Source organism: Somniosus microcephalus, chromosome 8 (assembly GCF_052327205.1).
Source record: "Somniosus microcephalus isolate GS21.2 chromosome 8, FLI_Smic_1.0, whole genome shotgun sequence".
NCBI lineage: Eukaryota > Metazoa > Chordata > Chondrichthyes > Squaliformes > Somniosidae > Somniosus > Somniosus microcephalus.
The window spans coordinates 259626948-259647816 of NC_140994.1; the positions used below are offsets into that span (position 1 = coordinate 259626948).

At 43.9% G+C, this 20869-nt stretch overlaps 1 pseudogene; it reads right to left on the reverse strand.

Annotated features, from left to right (window-relative positions):
* Nucleotides 1–17100: 17100 nt before the first annotated feature.
* LOC147114311 (protocadherin gamma-A6 pseudogene) lies at nucleotides 17101–19573 on the reverse strand (annotated as a pseudogene).
* Nucleotides 19574–20869: the final 1296 nt, after the last annotated feature.

Consider the following 20869-nt stretch of genomic DNA (forward strand, 5'->3'; position numbering starts at 1 on the left):
GCGCTTTGCCATCACTCCAGCACAGTACTCATATCAGGAGAGCCATGCTGTCACCAGAAAAATCAATTAGCAGACCATCGATGTGCTCAAGTAACGGCTCTGCTGCCTTGATCACTCCGGAGGAGCCCTCCAGAACTCGCCAGAGCGGGTATTCCATTACATCATGGTATGCTGCAGGCTCCACATTCTGGCCATCAGGAGGGCCCAACCCTTGCCAGCAGGGATTACGGGGCCCCCTCAGGAGGAGGAAAGTGGAGAGGAGGAGGAGGTCGTGGATGACGAGGATGAACAAGAGGAGGAGGAGGAGGAACAGGAGTGAGGGAGGAGGCAGCCACTCAATTGGATTCTGGAAGTGTGGTCCGTGCCTGCCTCATAAGACTGTGGTTCGAGTAAATTCAGCCCCAGATCCCCGTTGCGCACCACATCCCCATCATTCCATCCCTGTCGCAGGCCATATCACAGTGCACAGCTGAAATGAGAGAAAGCACAGAATTATCCAAAGTGAATCAATAAATATAGCAATAATCAGGGAACACATATTTACAGCAACAATATTTACTATTCACACTTGTGCAATCCCTTAGTGCCTCCCGTTACTGTGCATTTGCCTAATCTAGTGCTCCTATGAAGTGTTGGCCCAGTGGCAGCAGCACGGCTGGTGGAAGGCTGCTGAGTGTCTGGACGGGGGACTTCAGATGGTCTTGCAGGAGGCCCTCGACCAGCTCTGGACCTGGACGGCCTGGCTGTAGACTACACCACCTCAGCATGGGCAGCAGCGGTCTGGGTTAGCTGGATGACATGCAGTGGCAAAGGCAATGGCGGCGTGTCAGTGGTGTGAGCTGGAATGTTGTCATCCTGAGAGAGGACAGCAGCTCCCTGCTCTACAGACCCATTGCTACTCCTCTGGGGCAGCAACTCAGCATCCCAAGCAAGCTGTTCCAGCACTGATTGCTGGCCTGCTGCAACACCGTGAAAGCCCCAGTCAATGGTGGTTGACTCAGCCACGACGACAGCAGTCAGAGCTTGCGTGGCATCAAGCTGAGAATGCATGAGAGCAGCCTGAGATTAAATGGCACCAACCATAGACTGAATTCCAGCACTTAGACGTTGCGTTGCTTCTGTCTGTGCTGCAGTGGAAGCTGCCAGATCGCCCATCTCACCCGCATCAGTTCTGGGTCACCATGGTCTCTCTGGGAGTCTATTATCCTTTCGCGATGGGCTCCATGGTGTGCGCAGAGCTTTGTGCAATGTTGGAGGCACACTCCTCCACGCTCCTTAATATTGCTGACAGGCTCTCGGGCACCCTTGCCTTTGTACGTATCATCTCCGTGTGCATGCCCATCACCCTTCTTTTAAATACCTCCCCATCAAGCTCCTCATCTGAGCACGGTGCAGCAGAGCTCCTATGTGAACTCGCCCTCTGGTTAGCTGGCCCCCGAGCTATCCTTTCCCCCGGGCCATGCAGCAGCCCGCTCGTTCCCAATGCATCACCCTGTGCTGATCCCACTACTATACTAGCCTCTAAAGAATGCATAGTGCCAGTATCTAATCAGGTGCCTACAAGTGAGGCATGCAGTTACACGGTGTGTTCTTCCTCCTCCTCTTCTTCTGCCTCGCTCTCTATGGTGCCCTCAGGAATAGGCTGCTCCAATGCTTGCTCATTATCTGAAAGCATAAAGGCACGAGAGACGGGTTAAGGTGAGGGGAGGGGCAGGAAGGGAAAAATGCACGCGTGCATGATTAGCTGGAAAGTGCAAATGGCTTGTGGGGTGAGGGGGAAGTGGGATGTGAGAAGAAGGAGGAGGAACAAACCTACCGCTTTTGTCCCCAAAGTGGTCAACATTGCCGGTGGCCATGGCGCCCACCACCTGGCACCCATTGATCTCCAGCACAGACAGTGGTTGGGTGTTGATTTGTACCCCGCATATCCACTCCTGCTCCCTCCTGTTGTGAGCCACCTTGGCCTCCAATAGACAGGAAATTGTGTGAGTGGTTGTGGAGCAATGTGTATGGGTAATGTGCTGCCATAGTTGAATAGTTGTTTTGTGTACAAGGTGTGAGATGTGGGTGTGAGTGTTGGTAGCTAGAGATTGTCGGTGGTTGAGTGCTGTGGCTGTGGTGCTTTGGCAAATATGTGTACATTGTGGTGCAGACGGTGGTAAGTAGCATTTGTTGATGCATCAACTCAAACTGACAACCAGAGTGAGGTCGTTAAATTTCTTCATGCACTCTGTATGGGTCCCGAGGACCACAGTGCTGCCCGATCGGCGATCTCCCTCCACAGGGCATGGGAGACATGCGGCGAGGGCCTCCTGCTATTTGTCGGTAGAGCACCGCCCTCCATTTGTCCACAGCAGACACCAACTCCTCCAATGCTGGGTCCAAAAATCTGCGAACTCTCTCCCTGCGGCGTGGATCTGCCGTCATGAAACCTGCTTGAGTCATCCGGCTCCTTGCAATTGGCCTGCTCCTGCTTTCTGACACAGGTTCACAGCAGGCAATGCTGAGAATGAGAACCTTGGTGTCATATTTGACCCTGAAATGAATTTCCGACCACAGCATAACAAAGACCACTTATTTCCACCTCCATAACATCACCCGTCTCTGCACTTGCCCCAGCTCATCCGCTGCTGAAACACTCATCCATGCATTTGTTACCTCTAGACTTGACTATTCCAAGGCACTCCTGGCTGGACTCCCACTTTCTACCCTACATAAACACGAGTTGATCCAAAACTCGGCTGCCCTTGTCCTAACTCGAACTAAGTCCCATTGAACCCATCGACCCTATGCTCGCTGACCTACATTGGCTCCCATTTAAGCAATGCCTCGATTTCAAAATTCTCATCCTTGCTTTCAAATCCCTCCATGGTCTCGCCCCTCCCTATATTTGTAATCTCCTTCATCCCCAAAGGCCCCAAGATATCTGCGCTCCTGTAATTTTGCCCTGCTGAGCATGCCTGATTATAATTGCTTAAGCATTGGTGGCCGTGCCTTCTGTTGCCAAGGCCCTAAACTCTGAAATCCCCTGCCTAAACCTCTCTGCCTCGTTACCTCTCTTTCCACCTTTAAGGCATTCCTTAAAGCCTACCTCTTTGATCAAGCTTTTGGTCGCCTGCCCTAATTTCTCCTTATGCAGCCTGGTGTCAATTTTGTTGTCTTTTAATACTCCTGTGAAGCGCCTTGGGACGTTTTACTAAGTTAAAGGTGCTATATAAATACAAATTGTTGTTATTGTTGAATAAGGTTCTGCAGCAAGAATGGAAACCCCCCTTTAAGAATTGGAAAGAACCTGTGGCAATAATAACTTGAGATTAGAATGCACCTGATCTTGGTTAGCGCTTTGACTATAACGGCACTGACCTAGGCCGTTAGGGCTTGATTTAGCACTCCCATCCATTCTTTGAGCGATGACAATTAATTTTGCTTGCAGTGAGATTCATTAGCGCCTGGCGCTAAATCTCAAACTTTTCCAAAGTTAGTGCACATTCTTGGGCGAAAATTAATTTCTCGCCCTCAGAGTATTCACAAGTAATTTAACAATGCAATGTGAAGTGCCTTTCTCATTTGATCGAGATTCACAGGTTACATCCCTGGAAATTGGATTACTGCTCCATGTTACCTGATGGTATTGTTGAATTCCTAGCGTACAGTAAGAACTGATTTCTGCTGGAGGGACGTGCCTCATTATGTCCTATGTATGGAGAGAAAGTGATTCGTAATATTTGTCCTAGAAATGAAAAAAATATCTGTCTATCTCTTTTCATGCTTATGCATGACTCAACATTGCGTAATGGCCTAACCACACTTTAAATGTATCAACATAAAGGGTTTGATGCAGTGGCAGATAAACGCACCTTTTCTTCGATTCTGCATCATACATTCAAAATCAGCGCGGACTCAAGTGATAAAAATGCATTCTCTGTTGTATTTTACAATCTAAATGTTACAAGCTTCCATAGTCGGAAGTGTACTAAAGCGCAAAAGTGCAAATACATCCACAATTTTTGCAGGCTCCCTCAGAAGGGCCATACGGATGGCTGGTGTCAGAAACCTAAATATTGCTTTATTCTAATATTTGATTTTGCTATGAAGTCGGGGCTAATGCCTGTTTTTCGGCTTAAACGGAAATAACTGATACCTGGGATGGCAGGAATGACGTATGATGAGAGATTTGGTCAATTGGGCTCATACTCGCTGGAGTTTAGAAGAATGAGAGGGGATCTCATTGAAACTTATAAAATTCTAACAGGACTAGACAGACTAGATGCAGGAAGCATGTTCCCGATGGCGGGGGAGTCCAGAACCAAGAGTCACAGTCCAAAGATAAGGGGTAAGCCATTTAGAACAGAGATGAGGAGGAATTTCTTCACCCAGAGAGTGGTGAACCTATGGAATTCTCTATCACAGAAGGCAGTTGAGGCCAATTCATTAAATATATTCAAGAAGGAGTTAGATATATTTCTTAATGCTAAAGGGATCAAGGGATATGGGGTGAAGGGACAGGGTACTGAATTTGGATGATCAGCCATGCTCTCACTGAATGGCGGAGCAGGCTCGAGGGGCCGAATGGCCTACTCCTGCTCCTATCTTCTATGTAAAAAAAAACTCTGCGGCTATCTATTTTGTACCTGAGCTGCGAGTGCGTAATTTTGGCACCAGTTATTTGGATTTGAAGCGTTAACCTTTATGCAGTGGCAACATTTTATTATCATCGACCTGAGGACAATAATTGCGAAAAACAATCATGAGCTATGCACACGGAACTGCCGTCTGCTGGAAATGCGCGAGCCTCATTGCTTTCTACATTTCGTGAAATATATTTGTAATCCGATGCAAGGAAATACAAATTAAATGCTTTTTCAATTGTTCAATTGTTATTATGATACTAAACACCGTGGTACCGAATGCAAAAGAATGAAACTTTAAGTTACCCTTATCTTTTTTGAACAGAAAGCACACCGTTATACATTCAATAATTTTCAAGTTACTATTTTACATTATACATCAGCTGGTTAACTAAAATAAAAGCCCACCGTTGTACATTACATTAGGAAACAGAGGTCACAGATTAATGATTATTTTCAATAATGAGGACCTAATTATTCGCTTTTTACAACTACCTCTTTTTTCAGCAACATGTTAAAAATAATGTTGCCCTGCACTGGCAAGTTATGTTTAATTAATCCTTCTCCTTTGTACAATAAATTGTATTTGTATGTGCAGTTATTTGTATTCACGGCGTCCATTGATATGTTTCGAAATCCTTTTATAATATTTCTCATAGTTCGTCATTCTCTCTTTTGGGCTTTCATTCTTTATTTCTTTAATTATTTATGTCCTGCACAGTATTAACATTTAAGTAGATGGTAAATCGGTTGAAACATTGGTTAGGAAACCATACCGGAAGATGTTTTATGTTTGGTTTGAGGCACACCTGCATTTACATACAATGTGGGGTGTGTATCATATGAACATAAGGACATAAGACATTTGGCCCCTCAAGCCTGCCCCGCCATTCAATAAGATCATGGCTGATCTGATCTTGGCCGCAGCTCCACTTCCCTGCCCGCTCCCCATAACCGTTGACTCCCTTATCGTTCAAAAGTCTGTCTATCTCAACCTTAAATATATTAAATGACCCAGCCTCTACAGCCGTCTGCGGAAGATAATTCCAAAGATTCACGACCCTCTGAGAGAAGAAATTCCTCCTCATTTCCGATTTAAAAGTGTGCCTCCTTATTCTGAAATTATGCCCCCGAGTACTAGATTCACCCAAGAGGGGAAACATCCTCTCTGCATCTACACTGTCTAGCCCCTTCAGAATCTTATATGTTTCAATAAGATCCCCTCTTATTCTTCTAAACTCCAATGTGTGTAGGCCCAACCTGCTCAACCTTTCTTTAAGATAACCCCGTCCTCTCCGGAATCAACCTCGTGAACCTTCTCTGAACTGCCTCCAATGCAAGTATTTCCTTCCTTAAATAAGGAGGCCAAAACTGTATGCAGTACTCCACGTGTGGTCTCACCAATGCCCTGTACAGTTGTAACAGGTCTTCCCTACTTTTATACTCCATTGTACCTGCATGCTAACTTTTTGCGATTCACGTACAAGGATCCCCAGATCGCTCTGTACCTCAGCATTTTGTAATCTCTCCCCATTTAAATAACAATTTGCTTTTTTATTTTTCCTACCAAAGTGGATAACCTCGCATTTTCCCACATTAAACTCCATCTGCCAGATTTTTGCCCACTCACTTAGCCTATCTATATCCCTTTCGAGATTCTTTGTGTACTCCACACAACTTGCTTTCCCATCTATCTTTGTTTCATCAGCAAACTTGGCTACATACACTCAGTCCCTTCATCCAAGTCATTAATATAGATTGTAAATAGTTGAGGCCCCAGGAGTGATCCCTGCGGCATCCCACTAGTTACCATTTACTTTCTTCCTCTTCTTCTTAGGCAGTCCCTCGGTACCGAGGATGACTTGCTTCCACATTAAAAATGAGTTTGCCGGTGACTGATGAGTCCAATGCGGGACCTAAAGTCTCTGTTCCAGGTGGGGCAGATGGTGGTTGAAGGGGCGGGTGGGTGGGGTGCTTGGGTTGACGTGCGCTCCTTGCGCTGCTTGTGTTTGGCTTCCGCTTGCTCCCAGTAAAGAGACACGAGGTGTTCAGTGCCTTCCCGGATGCTTCTCCTCCACTTTGTGTGGTCTTGGGCTAAGGTTTCCCAGGTTTCGGTGGGGATGTTACACCTTTTCAAGGAGGATTTGAGGGTGTCCTTGAAGCGTTTCCTCTGCCCACTTGGGGCTCTCTTGCTGTGCCGGAGCTCCGAGTAGAGCACTTGATTTGGGAGTCTCATACCGGGCATGCGGACAATGTGACCCGTCCATCGGAGCTGATCGAGCGTGGTCAAAGCTTCGATGCTGGGGATGTTGGACATCTGCCCTTGTTGACAGTAGGCTCCTGATTTAGCATTTACCAACCTGAAAATGACCCATTTATCACGACTCTCTGTTTTCTGTTAGTTAGCCAATCCTCTATCCATGCTAATGCATTACGCCCAACCCCGTGAGCTCTTATCTTGTGTAGTAAGCTTTTATGTGGCACCTTATCGAATGCCTTCTGGAAATCCGAATACACAACATTTACTGGTTCCTCTTTATCCACCCTGCTCGTTACATCCTCAAAGAACTCCAGCAAATTTGTAAAACCTGATTTCCCTTTCATAAAACCATGCTGACTCTGCTTGACTATATTATGGTTTTGTAAATGTCCTGCTATCACTTCCTTAATGATGGACTCCAGCATTTTCCCAAAGGCAGACGTTAGGCTAACTGGTCGATAGTTGCCCACGTTTTGTCTCCCTCCTTTATTAAATAGGGGTGTTACATTTCCGGTTTTCCAGTCCGTTGGCACCTCTGCAGAATCCAGGGAATTTTGGTAGATTACAACCAATGCATCCACTATCTCTGCAGTCACCTCTTTTAAGACTCAAGGATGCAGGCCATCAAGTCCAGGGGACTTGTCCACCTTTAGTCCCATTAGTTTGCCTAGTGCGTTCTCTCTAGTGATCGTGATTGTTTAAGTCCCCCCCCCCACCCCAAAAGCCCCTTGATTATCCATTATAGGAATGCTATTAGTGTCTTCTACCATGAAGAATGTTAGAAAATATTTTTTCAAGGTCTCCACCATTTCCCTGTTTCCCATTATTAATTCCCCATACTCATCCACTAGGGGACCAACGTTTACTTTAGCTAATCTCTTCCTTTTTATATACCTGTAGAAGCTATTACTGTCTGTTTTTAAATTTCTTGCTAGCTTACTCTCATAAGCTATCTTCTCTCTGTCATTTTTTTGTCATCCTTTGCTGCTTTTAAAAAATTTCCCAATCCTCTGGCCTTTCAGTATTCTCCGCAACATTGTATACTTTTGTTTTCAATTTGATACCATCCTTTACTTCCTTAGTTAGCCTGGGATAGCTGTGCGAGATTCTTTTCTCCCAATTGTCAAGTTCTTTCTTCACTCCACAGTTGAATCACACACGAGATGTACATTACAACTTTACATCCAGTCTCAAGTGGAAAATGTTTGGCACTCATGATGCACTTGTACTGTAAATGCGCATTTACTCTAACCCTCAAGCTCGCAGATATTACTCACAGACTGCAACAAAGCAGGATTGTTGCTTGCAACGTTTCCCATATCTCAGAAAATGAAACTCGGATCCACTGCTATCATTATTTGATGCATTCTCATATATTTCAGGCGTTGACGTTGTAATTTATGCTAATATTATTTTGTTACTTCACTGTGTTAGAAGATCAGATTTAGAATGAAAATGCAGTCTCAAGAGCACATTAGATTTACTGTAGAATGTAACTTGAATCAGAAATCAGATTAGCTTTATTTTATATACATGCATGTTGAACAAATAGATTCTTTATTAAAACACTATGTTGACTAAAATCTCGTGAAATTTAGCTGACCTTGTAGCACTAGCAGTTTAATTATTCTTTCGATATAAACCATCCCTTGAGGAACGTACAACGCTCTTGGCATCATCCAGGACCCGAGAATGTGTGTAAGATAGTACGTCTGTGCACATTCTATCTACCTTTTTAGCTTCACGAGGTAGCAGAGGAGGTGTGGCATCTGTATGACGTCTAGGTGTCACTACAAGCTGAGGAAGCAACAAGCTAATATTTTCTGCACAGGGAATGTTGGGGAGAAACAAGCATATTCTGCTTTCAAGAAAATGGGCATAGCTATATGTTTTAGTTATTTATTTAAGAAGTATATATTTCAAATTAATTTCTCAGGCAGAAAACCTAACTGTGGGTGAAATGTATATTAAAGGACCTGTTAATTACCAAAACAATCTTACCAAGCTACATCTGTGGATGGAGTGTAGTTGTCTGATAAGGAAGTGATATTTCCGCAGTTTGATAGCGGACATTTGTAAAAGCAATGTAGCAAGCTGATAAAGAGGTAATACTCCTTGCAGTTCTTTCAAGGGTCCTTGTTATTTTTTTTTATTTCACCCTATTGGTTTTGTTCTGTAACTGTCCTTCAGCATAACGATGTGTTTAACATTGTAACACGAGTCAGATAGGCTCTCCTTTTCAGGACTTAAATAGAGGGACAGTTAACTGTATACTTCAGAATCTGCACACCCGGCATAAGGAAGTTAACAGTTACAGTCGAGGTATATATCTTCTGGTGCCTCCCAGGTAACTTTCAAATTATTCACATCGCAGACACAGCTTTTAGTTGTCAAACGTTATTATAAACTGTAATATTGTATGAATATTACAAAAGTATTAATACATGCAATCACTTACATCATAACTATTTTGTAGTTCTTTACTATATGAGTAGTATTACTGCAAAACCTACATGTTAAAAATAAGGCTGACATCAGGGGGACAAAGGTGTGTGGAGTGTTTCATTGAATGCCTCGAACTGAACCAAAATTAAAGATAATGCATAGTAATGGTTGCACTGCTTATGTGCGGTTCTGATTCTTATTGAGATATCATAGAGCAATAAAGGTTCATAGCGCATAAGGAAGCCATGGGGCAATTGCGATCATACTGCTTCTTTACCAGATCTATGCAAAATTAATCCAACTTCCCTACTCTTCCTAGGTAGCCCTATGATTTCATCTGCATCAATTGTTAATGCACTGTTACATTAAACGTTTGAATGGACACTGCCTCAGCTACTTCCTCTACCAGATAATTCCATACTACGAAACATAAGAATTAGAAGCAGGAGTAGGCCATTCGGCCTTCGAGCCTGCTCCGCCATTGCATAAGATCATGGCAGATCCTTTACCGCAACACCACCAGCCCGCACTACCTCACATATCTGTTAATTCGCTAACAACTTGCAGTGACATGGTACACCCTGCTCCATCGCTTCATTAGTATTTGAGTCGTCTTCTTGGTCAGAGTCTTTTAAAAAAATTTCAGCTGGATGATACGACTCTATAATGTCATTAAAAGAGCACGCTCCTGTGGTTATACCTGGTTGCTCCAAAATACAGTCCTATCTAGTCAGAAGCCACTATCACATTGAAAGTAATTTTCTTATGATTCCAATATATTTTACATGTGATTCTTTTTTAACTTTGCGAAAAATTGAAATCATGGAATCGTAGATTCATAAAGCAGAGGTGACAATTCAGTCCATCATGCCTGTGGCCGACTCTTTGTTAGATCTATCCAGTTAGTTTCCATTTCCTTGCTCTTTCGCCACAGCCCTGCAATTTTTTTCTTTTCAGCTATATATCCAATTCCCTTTAGAAAGTTACCATTGAATCTGTTTCCAAATCCATTTCAGTCAGTACATTAACGATAATAACAGCTAACTGCAGTAAAATTTGTCTCCTCATCTCCCCCTCTGTTTCTTAGTGCATCACCTTAAAACAGTGTCCTCTGGTTATCGAACCTGCTGTCAGTGGAAATAGTACCTCGTTATTTACCCTATCATAATTTTGAACACCGCTATTGAATCCCGACTTATCCGTCACTGCTCTAAGGTGAACAATCTAAGCTTATCTTATATTTGCACATAACTGAAGTCCTTCATCTTTGGCCCCATCTCCGCTGCACCTTCTTCAAGACATTGGCATGTTTCCTAAAGCGTGCGGCCTATAATTAGACACAGTAATCCAGCTGAGGTCTAAAAAATAATTTATAAAGACTTAGCACAATGTCTTTGCTTTTGTACTGAGTGGGCGAGGAATTGATGTCCTTACTGCTATCTGGTAGCGCCAGCGATTTGGGAAAAAATGAAGGACACCACTTTTGCACCAGCTGGAAGTGATCCCGGCACCAGCCGCCATAATCGTCGCCTGCATTGCACTGCAGGTAACCGACAGGGCTCGGAAAAAATGGTGGTGTGGTGACATCAGTCAACGTGCAATGCCGACTTAACATCAACTACTGAACATTGACCAGAGCGCTCAAGTCAGCGCTGGGTCCTACGATTAACCTGGCATGCAAGCAGGTGTTGACAGGGGCGATATCTGCAGCTGTAAAAGGGAAACAACGCATAAATGAGGTGCGTTTGAATGGAAGGGTTTGGACTGGGTTACATTTATTTGATTGAAGTGGTGACTTGATGCAATAGATGTGAATTTGTTAAAAGTATTTTGGGTGCGCTGGTGGACTCTTACAGGGGTTACAATGGTAAGTGAATGCGTTTGAGAAGACATAACATACTGCGAATTTGAATTAATTAAAGGGTAAGTCATGGCAGGACAGCTCAGCCCCGTGGCATGCTCCCCCTGCACTATCTGGGAAATCAGGGACACTTCCTTTGTCCCTGGTGACAATGAGTGCAGGAAGTGTATCCAGCTGCAGCTATTGGCCGTCCGCATTGTGGCACTGGAGCTGCAAATGGATATATACTGGAGCATTTGCAATGCTGCGGACATTGTGGATATCACGTTTAATCAGTTGGTCACACCGCAGGTAAAGGCTGCACAGGCAGGAAGGGAATGGGTGACCGCCAAGCTAAGTAGTAGGCGCAGGCAGGTAGTGCAGGGGTCCCCTGTGGCCATCCCCCTCTCAAACAGATATGCCGCTTTGGATATTGTTGAAGGAGATGGCTTATTGGGGGAAGGCAGTAGCAGCCAACTTCCTGGCACCATGGGTGGTTCTGCTGCACAGGACGGGAGGAAAAATAGTGGGAGAGCTATAGTAATAGGTGATCCTATTGTAAGGGGAATAGATAGGCGTTTCTGCGATCGCAAACGAGACTCCAGGATGGTATGTTGCCTCCCTGGTGCAAGGGTCAAGGATGTCTCGCAGCGGCTGCAGGGCATTCTGTGGGGGGGAAGGGTGAACAACCAGTTGTCGTGGTGCATATAGGTACCAATGATATAGGTAAAAACCGGGATGAGGTCCTAAAAGATGAATATAGGGAGTTAGGACGTAAATTAAAAAATAGGACCTCAAATGTAGTAATCTCAGCATTGCTGCCAGTGCCACGTGCTAGTCAGAGTAGAAAGAAAAGGATATTTCAGATGAATACATGGCTAGAGGAATGGTGCAAGGGGGAGGAATTGAAATTCCTGGGAAATTGGAACCAGTTCTGGGGGAGGTGGGGCCAGTACAAACTGGACGGTTTGCACCTGGGCAGGACCGGGATGAAAGTACTTGGTGGAGTGTTTGCCAGTGCTGTTGGGGATGGTTTAAACTAAAATGGCAGGGGGTGGGGAACCTGAGCAGGGAGACAGAGGAAAGGGAAACAAGGATAGAAGCAAAAGACAGGAAGGAGAAAAGCTAAAGTGGCAGTCAGAGAAATCAAGGGTTTAAATCAAACATGGCCACCGTAAATAAGAATGGTAAAATATCTAAGAGTGTTAAAAAGCAAGCCTGAAGGCTTTGTGCATTAATGCGAGGATCATTCGTAATAAGGTGGATGAATTAACTGCGCAAATAGATGTAAACGGATATGTTATGATTGGGATTATGGAAACATGGCTCCAGGGTGACCAAGGCTGGGAACTCAACATTCAGGGGTATTCAATATTCAGGTAAGACAGGCAAAAAGGAAAAGGAGGTGGGGTAGCATTTCTGGTTAAAGAGGAGATTAACACAATTATAAGGAAGGATATTAGCTCTGATGATGTGGAATCTGTATGGGCAGAGCTGAGAAATACCAAGGGGCAGAAAACGTTAGTGGGAGTTGTATACAGACCCCCAAACAGTAATGCTAAGGTTGGGGATGGCATTAAACGGGACAATAGCGATGCATGCAATAAGGGCACAGCAGTTATCATGGGTGACTTTAATCTACATATAGATTGGGCTAACCAAATTTGTAACAATACTGTGGAGGAGGAATTCCTGGAGTGTATATGGGATGGTTTCCTGGACCAATATGACAAGGAACCAACTAGAGATCAAGCCATCTTAGACTGGGTATTATGTAATGAGAAAGCATTAATTAGCAATCTTATTGTGTGAAGCGCCTTGGGGCGGAGCGAGCATAACATGATAAAATTCTTCATTAAGTTGGAGAGTGAAGTATTTGACTCAGAGACTAGGGTCCTGAATATAAATAAAGGAAACTACGATGGTATGAGGCGCAAGTTGGGTAGGATGGATGGCGGAATGTTACTTAAAGGTTTGACGGTGGATAGGCAATGGCAAACATTTAAAGATCACATGGATGAACTACAGAATTTGTACATCCCTGTTTGGCATAACAATAAAACTAAAAAGGTGACTCAACCATGGCTAACAAGGGAAATTAGGGATAGCATAAGATCCAAGGAGAGCACATATAAATTGGCCAGAAAAAGCAGCAAACCTGAGGATTGTGAACAGTTTAGGATTCAGCAAAGGAGTACAAATGGATTAATTAACAGGGGGAAAATAGAGCATGAGAGTAAGCTTGCAGGGAACATAAAAACTGACTGTAAAAGCTTCTATAGATATGTGAAGAGAAAAAGACTGGTGAAGTCAAGCATAGGTCCCTTGCAGTCAGAATCAGGGGAATTTATAATGGGGAACAAAGAAATAGCAGGCCAATTAAATACACATTTTGGTTCTCTCTTCAGAAAGGAGGACACAAATGAACTCCCAGAGATGTCGGGGAACATAGGGTCTAATGAGAGGGAGAAACTGAATGAAATCAGTATTCGTATGGAAATGGTGTTAGGGAAATTGACGGGATTGAAGGCCGATAAATCCCCAGGGCCTGATAATCTACATCCTAGGTCACTTAAGGAAGTGGCCCTAGAAATATTGATGCATTGCTGGTCATCTTCCAAAATTCTATAGACTCTGGAACAGTTCCCATGGTTTGACGGGTAGCTAATGTTATCCCCTATTCAGCAAAGTTGGTAGAGAGAAGATGGGGACAGCGGTAGTAGGGAAAATGCTAGAGTCCATTATAAAAGATGTAATAGCAGAGCACTTGGAAAACAGTGACAGGATCGGACAAAGTCAACATGGATTTACAAAAGGTAAATCATGCTTGACTAATCTACTGGAATTTTTTGAGGATGTAACTGGTAGAATAGATAAGGGAGAACCAGTGGATGTGGTGTATTTGGACTTTCAGAAGGCATTTGATAAGCTCCCACATAAGAGATTAGCATGTAAAGTTAAAGCACAAGGAATTTGGGGCAAGGTACTGAATTGGATAGAGAACTGGTTGGCAGACAGGAAGCAAAGAGCTGGAATAAACGTGTCTTTTTCCGAGTGGCAGGCAGTGACTAGTGCGGTACCGCAGGGATCAATGCTAGAACCCCAGCTATTCACAGTATATATTAATGATCTAGATGAGGGAACTAGATGTAATATCTCCAAGTTTGCAGATCACACAAAGCTGGGTGGGCATGTGTGCTGTGAGGAGGATACCGAGAAACTCCAATATGATTTGGACAGGTTGGCTGATTGGGCAGATGCATTGCAGATGCAGTATAATGTGGATAAATGCGAGGTTTCCACTTTGGTGGCAAAAACAGGAAGGCAGATTATTATCTGAATGGCAATAGATTGGGAGAAGGGGAAGTGCAAGGAGACCTGGGTGTCCTTGTGCACCAGCCGCTGATGGTAAGCATGCAGGTGCAGCAGGCGGTTAAGAACGCAAATGGTATGTTGGCCTTCGTAGTGAGAGGATTCGAGTACAGGAACAAGAATGTCTTGCTGCAGTTGTACAGTGCCTTGGTGAGACCACACCTTGAGTATTGTGTGCAGTTTTGGTCGCCTTATCTGAGGAAGGATGTTCTTGCCATGGAGGGAGTGTAACGAAGATTCACCAGACTGATACCTGGGATGGCAGGAATGATTTATGAGGAGTGATTGATCGATTGGGCTTGTACTCGCTGGAGTTTAGAAGAATGAGAGGGGATCTCATCGAAATTATAAAATTCCAACAGGACTAGTCAGACTAGATGCAGGAAGGATGTTCCCGATGGCGGGGGAGTCCAGATCCAGGGGTCACAGTCTAAAGATAAGGGGTAAGCCATTTAGGACAGAGATGAGGAGGAATTTCGTCACCCAGAGAGTTGTGAAACTGTGGAATTCTCTACTACAGAAAACAGTTGAGGCCAATTCATTAAATATATTCAAAAAGGAGTTAGATATATCTCTTAAGGCTAAAGGGATCTAGGGATATGGGGAGAAGACAGGGATAGGGTACTGAGTTTGGATGATCAGCCATGATCTCATTGAATGGCGGAGCAGGCTGCAGGGGCCAAATGGCCTACTCCTGCTCCTATCTTCTATGGTTCTATGTTTCTTTGTTTCTATGTTTCTATGAATACTCACCAGCTCACACAATATCCGTGAAATTCACATTTCAGATCGGCATGCTGCCTTACCAACTGAGTATTTTCAGCATTTAATGCTGTCATTTCACACTTACAGCATCCGCTTGCAGAGAAAAGAGGAGACGCAGAAGAGGAAGTATCAGGTGAGGAAGACGCAGAATATGAGGAAGCCGAAGAGGAGAAAGCCAAAGAGGAGCAATCAGATGAAGGGATGCATCCCAGAGAGCTCATTTGTGGCCAGCATATGCGGGATGCAATTGCACCTGTGGTCCCACTTGCTGGGCAGGATGCATTTTTTGGATCTGTGAAATATGGAAGTCATAAGGGTGGAGTTGTGCTGACAGAAGGGCGGGAAGCTTAGACATGCATGGCAGAAGGAGGATAACGTACAACGATACCCACACCTTGTATCCTTTCAGCCCCAGTGCTGGCCAAGGGCTCAGTCATACCCCTGCCAAGAATAGCCTGCACAGTCTCCTCCAAGGGGAGTGGTGATGCTAAGAATGGGAGATGTGCCTTGTCATGGTTGCAGATTGTTGGTAAGTGAATGATTGGGGGTCCTGTATTGAGCAGTGTTTAAGGTTAGTGGTTCAGTTGGTAGGCGACGTCTTTTGAATATGCATTCAATGACCTTGACCAGGGATCTGATGTCATGAAGCTTCTTTGGGCACTGGAACCAGGTGGTGGGAGCGAGACTGCTGGCAGTGACGGCCTTGGTAATGTACTCCCACGTTGTTCTTTCTGGAGGGCCGCATGGCCCATGTGGGTAGAGGGCCAGTCTTGCTGTGTTGACCCCCGGAAAAAGCTGCACTGATACATACGAGAAGCTGAGTGCCTCTTCCCTGGCTTGCTGAGCCATTTGTGGTAGTGCTGAGGCAGTTTTCCCATTTGTTGAGTTTAGGAAGATAATTAAGCTCTAAGTGCTGAGTGTTGACATTTGCCAATTCTTTTAAATATTTCTCATTTATTAAAAGACTTAAAGGGCTGAAAATGTATTGAATCAGTGCATTTTATTTTCCCTTGCTTCAATGTGCATGGCCCTTTAAACCCTCACTGCTCACAATGCATTGCGAGCTTCACAGCCTCGCACAAAGACGCTAAGGGAAGCAGCACCAGCACATCAAATTGGTCCCGGATACCTCGTACAACGCTACCAGGACGGCGTTGCACCTAAGGTTAGCGCTACACCACGTACCGCCATGCTCCCACACCAATTTACCTCGTTTAGTGCGGCGGCCATTTCGGGCGACCGTTAACCGCAGTTGGCGAGGACACCGACTGCTTTCCGGGCGAGAACGATGTTTTCCCACTGCGCGCCTATTTATAAAGCCCAGGATCCTGTGAGTTATTTTTACAGCCTTAGCAACTTGTCCTTACACCTTCACGTGTTTAAGCATAATGGTTCATACATTAAAAGGACAGTGCTTACCAAAGAAATAAAATTTACTTCGACATCAAAGGGGAAAGGAAATATTTCATTGTGTTCAGTGGAAAAATGCTGACTGGGACGACGCTTTACATTTACTGGTAAAAGGTTTTTTTTCGGTTTTTCGGTAAAGGGGTGAAAGAAACTGGAAACCGGTAAGTTACTCAAGGTATACTGAAGCAGTTATTATGCAGGAAATAACAACAGGAATAAATGTGCACAGATATCGCTACAATTATCATCACGGTATCCGTCATCAGCTGAGGTGAATGCTTACCATACAAGAAACTCACTCTTGGCATGAACTGAGAAAAATACAATTTCCTCTTGGAACCACATTACCCATCATTCGCATTATAAATTTACTGTCCAAATTAATTCCTCACACCGGTGTCATTTACACTAATATCACTCAGAGGTAACGTAGGATGGCAGGCCTTCAGGAAGAAAAAATCACTCTTGGATGATTCCGGCGATAAGCGAACCGTGTATCGATAAGTGTCGGGAAGAGGGAGCGTCTGACCAGCTCCATAATAATTTAAAGATTGGTTCGGTGCAGATCTCCGACTAAGGACATCATTCGAATCCCTCTGTATGCAACAACAGTAAATTGCAGGGCTGTGGTAGCGCACGGCATTTCGGTCCTGTGCACGCTTAAGGGCGACCAGTAAAATTATGGTTATCAGAAATATAAAGCTCGTTGATCCAAAAATTATTATTAAATATATATTTGGATCCGAGAAATATTCAGCCTGCCTGGGATGGTCTATACGTTCCGAAGTGTTTTCAGTAATGTTCGCTGAAATTGAAAAGAACATTGTGGTCGTGCTTGACAGACTCGGTTGGCCGTTGTCCTTCACCAAGACCACCACTCTTTGTTTGGTGGCGTCTTGTTCCGAAAAGCTTCGGATTATTCTGATTTCTCCAGAGTGAAGGCCCACATTGAATAGACTTCGATCAGTGGCCACAATCAGTTCGTAGGAAAGCCGTGCATTTTGACCAGAATCTGCATCATTAGCTATTACCTTGGTGATCAAGTATCCGGGAAATATTGAGTGGGGCACAATCTTCACTGCCGCTGAACTGTTCCACATTAATGGTGAAATAATAAGCGGAGCATTGTCATTTTGATCCAAGATAACAATGCTCACCATAGCAGTGCTGCTCAGTGGGGGAGATCCAGCATCCCGAGCGTGAACCTTGACCTGGAAATTCTTCAGTTGCTCATAGTCAAAAGAGTGCAGCGCGTAAATGCACCCACTTTTCGAGTTTATCGTAAAGTAAGCAGGCGAAGGCATGTCTTGTATCTGATTCTCCAGAAGAGAATAGGAGACGTCTCCATTCTTGTCCAGGTCAGGATCCAAAGCGGTAACAGAAAAAATAGATGAACCAGGCGTATTGTTCTCCATCAAGTATACATTATATGATGACTGTGTAAACCGCGGAGCGTTGTCATTTATATCAGAGACAGAAAAGACGACAGTCTTGTTCGTGGAAAGAGCAGGTGTCCCGGAATCCCAAGCTGAAATGTATATAGTGTACTGGGGAGTAGTTTCACGATCCAGGACATCAGAGGTTACCAACTTGTAGTTATTCCTCAGAGTCGTTTGGAGTTTAAATGGTACATTGTTTGGAATCTGACATCGAACGTGCCCGTTTTCCCCAGAATCTCGATCTGTGACACTGAATACAGCGATCAGAGTACCTGGTGCTGCATCCTCGGGCACCATTTTGGTTACTGAGGTCAGCTTTATCTCGGGGGCGTTATCATTCACGTCAATTATTGTGACCAGAACGTTGCAATGTCCCGCGTTAGAAGCGCTGTCCACAGCCTGTACCTCAAGCTCATACACGTCTGATTTTTCATAATCCAGCAAATCCTGAACTCTGATCTCTCCCGTTTTTAAGTCCAAATTGAACAACTGGCGCACAGGTTGCGATACATAATTGCTAAATGAATAATTGAAGTCCGCATTTACACCTTCGTCTAAATCAGTTGCGCTGAGTTTCAGTACCAAGGTACCCTTGCCTGCGTTTTCTAACACACTGGTCCTGTATATTTCATGATCGAAAACAGGCGCGTTATCATTGACATCTGTTACAATAATGATAATCTGAGCTGTTCCAGTTTTGTGCGGGATCCCACCGTCAACGGCTGTCAATACCAGATCAACGGATGATTGTTGTTCGCGGTCTAAGGTCTTCTCCAACAACAGTACAGCATATTTTCTACCATCATTTCTTGTCCGCGTTTTGAGGCCGAAATATTCATTTGAATTAATGTGATAGGTGCTGATGGTGTTTGTGCCCACGTCCGGATCCTGCGCGCTCTCGAGAGGAAAGCGCGCCCCTGGTGCAACTAACTCAGACAGCTGCAATGACAATCTATTTTTCGGGAAAATTGGTGAGTTGTCATTTACATCTAATATCTCCACATTAATAGGAAACACTTCGAAAGGATTTTCGACTGCTAGTTCCAAAGAGATGGAACACGTAGAACTTTCCATACAAAGCTTCTCCCTGTCGATTCTCTGATTAACAAATAAAATTCAATTTTCCACATTTACCTCGAAATATTGCTTTCCGTCATCAGGGAGCAGCTGAAACTTCCGAGCTGTTAATTCCCGAACGTTTATCCTTAAATCTTCAGCGATGTTTCCAACAAAAGCACCAATCTCCAGTTCCTCCGGCATAGAGTAGCGAATCTCTCCGAAAACCAGATCCGAGACACAAAGCAGGAACATGAAAAACGCCCCGGTGCCGAGTGCACACGCCATTACTCTGGATTTTATTCTACATATATCAGGATTTCTGACAATCATTTCAATCCTCGCGTTATCCCACCACAAAATTCGTCATTTCTTGCCTGAATTGCCGATATTGAACACAGAAATGAACACGCGCGGCATGAGTGATCTTTCTAAATACGGCTGCACCACGTAAACGCAGGCACTCTGACCGTTTCCTTTCGATTCTAGTCTGGATTTGATGAAGAGGGTGGATGTAGATCTCTCACAGCCTATCTTCTTCTTATTGGTAGACAGCGACACAAAGAGCCTCAACCAATAACTGCACCCTCCTTTTCTTAAAGCGGTCTTGTTTCTTAAACTATTTATGATGCAGTATTATATTTAAAATTGTTCAATAAAAATCACGGACATGGATTTGCTAATCATATTTTTATATTATTATTTATTTGAGGAAATATGTGTATTATAATTAGATATGTGCAGTTTAATGAAAATAAATAACAATTAATGATCTGCAAGAAAGTGAAAGTAAATACACCTTTACCCAAGTAGAGACCGGTCAGACATCTGTTTATGAACATTTACTCTTAATGCTTTTTAGATATTAAAAAATGTCAAAGATGATTTTAAAGTACAATATGGAAGTGTCCGCTCTCGTTTAATAGTCATTCACTGGTTATATCCCTGTAACATGTCGCCTGTTGGCATTGTTGAATTCCAAGCGTACAGAAGGTACTGAGCTCTTCGTGGGACTTGAATTATTATGTCCTATGTGTGGAGAAAATGTGATTCGGAATATTGGTATTTGGAATGCAAAACATATCTTTTCGTCTCTTTTTATATTTATGCATGACACATTTACATTAAAATTGCTGTTATGCCACAAATTTAAATTATTCATGGTTTTGGTGGATTGGTAGCTTTGGCTGGCTCTATCAGAAGAGCAAGAAGACGGTTCGTGTCAGAAACGAAAATATCGCAGTATTCTGAAATTTTGATTTTTCTATGAAGTCGGGCTAAGGCCCGTTTCTTGGCCTGAACGGAATTAACTCTACAGCTATCTATTCTATACTTCAGCTGGGTCTGCGTAATGTAGGCACCAGTTATTTGGACTGGAAGCGTTATTAATTACGGAGTGGCAAAATTTTACCCTCAGCACATTGTGGACAGGAACTGAGAAACGATCATGAGCTACGCAGACTGAGCTGCCCTCTGCTGGAAATGAGGGAGACGTAATGCTTTATACGTTTCGAGAACAATATTGCGAATCCGATGCAAGAAAATCCAAATTCAAATCATTTATCACTTGTTCAATTGTTATGACAATAATAAACACCATGATGTTGAGCGAAAAATAAAGACTTGTTACGTTCTCCTTCTCAGTTGTGTAAAA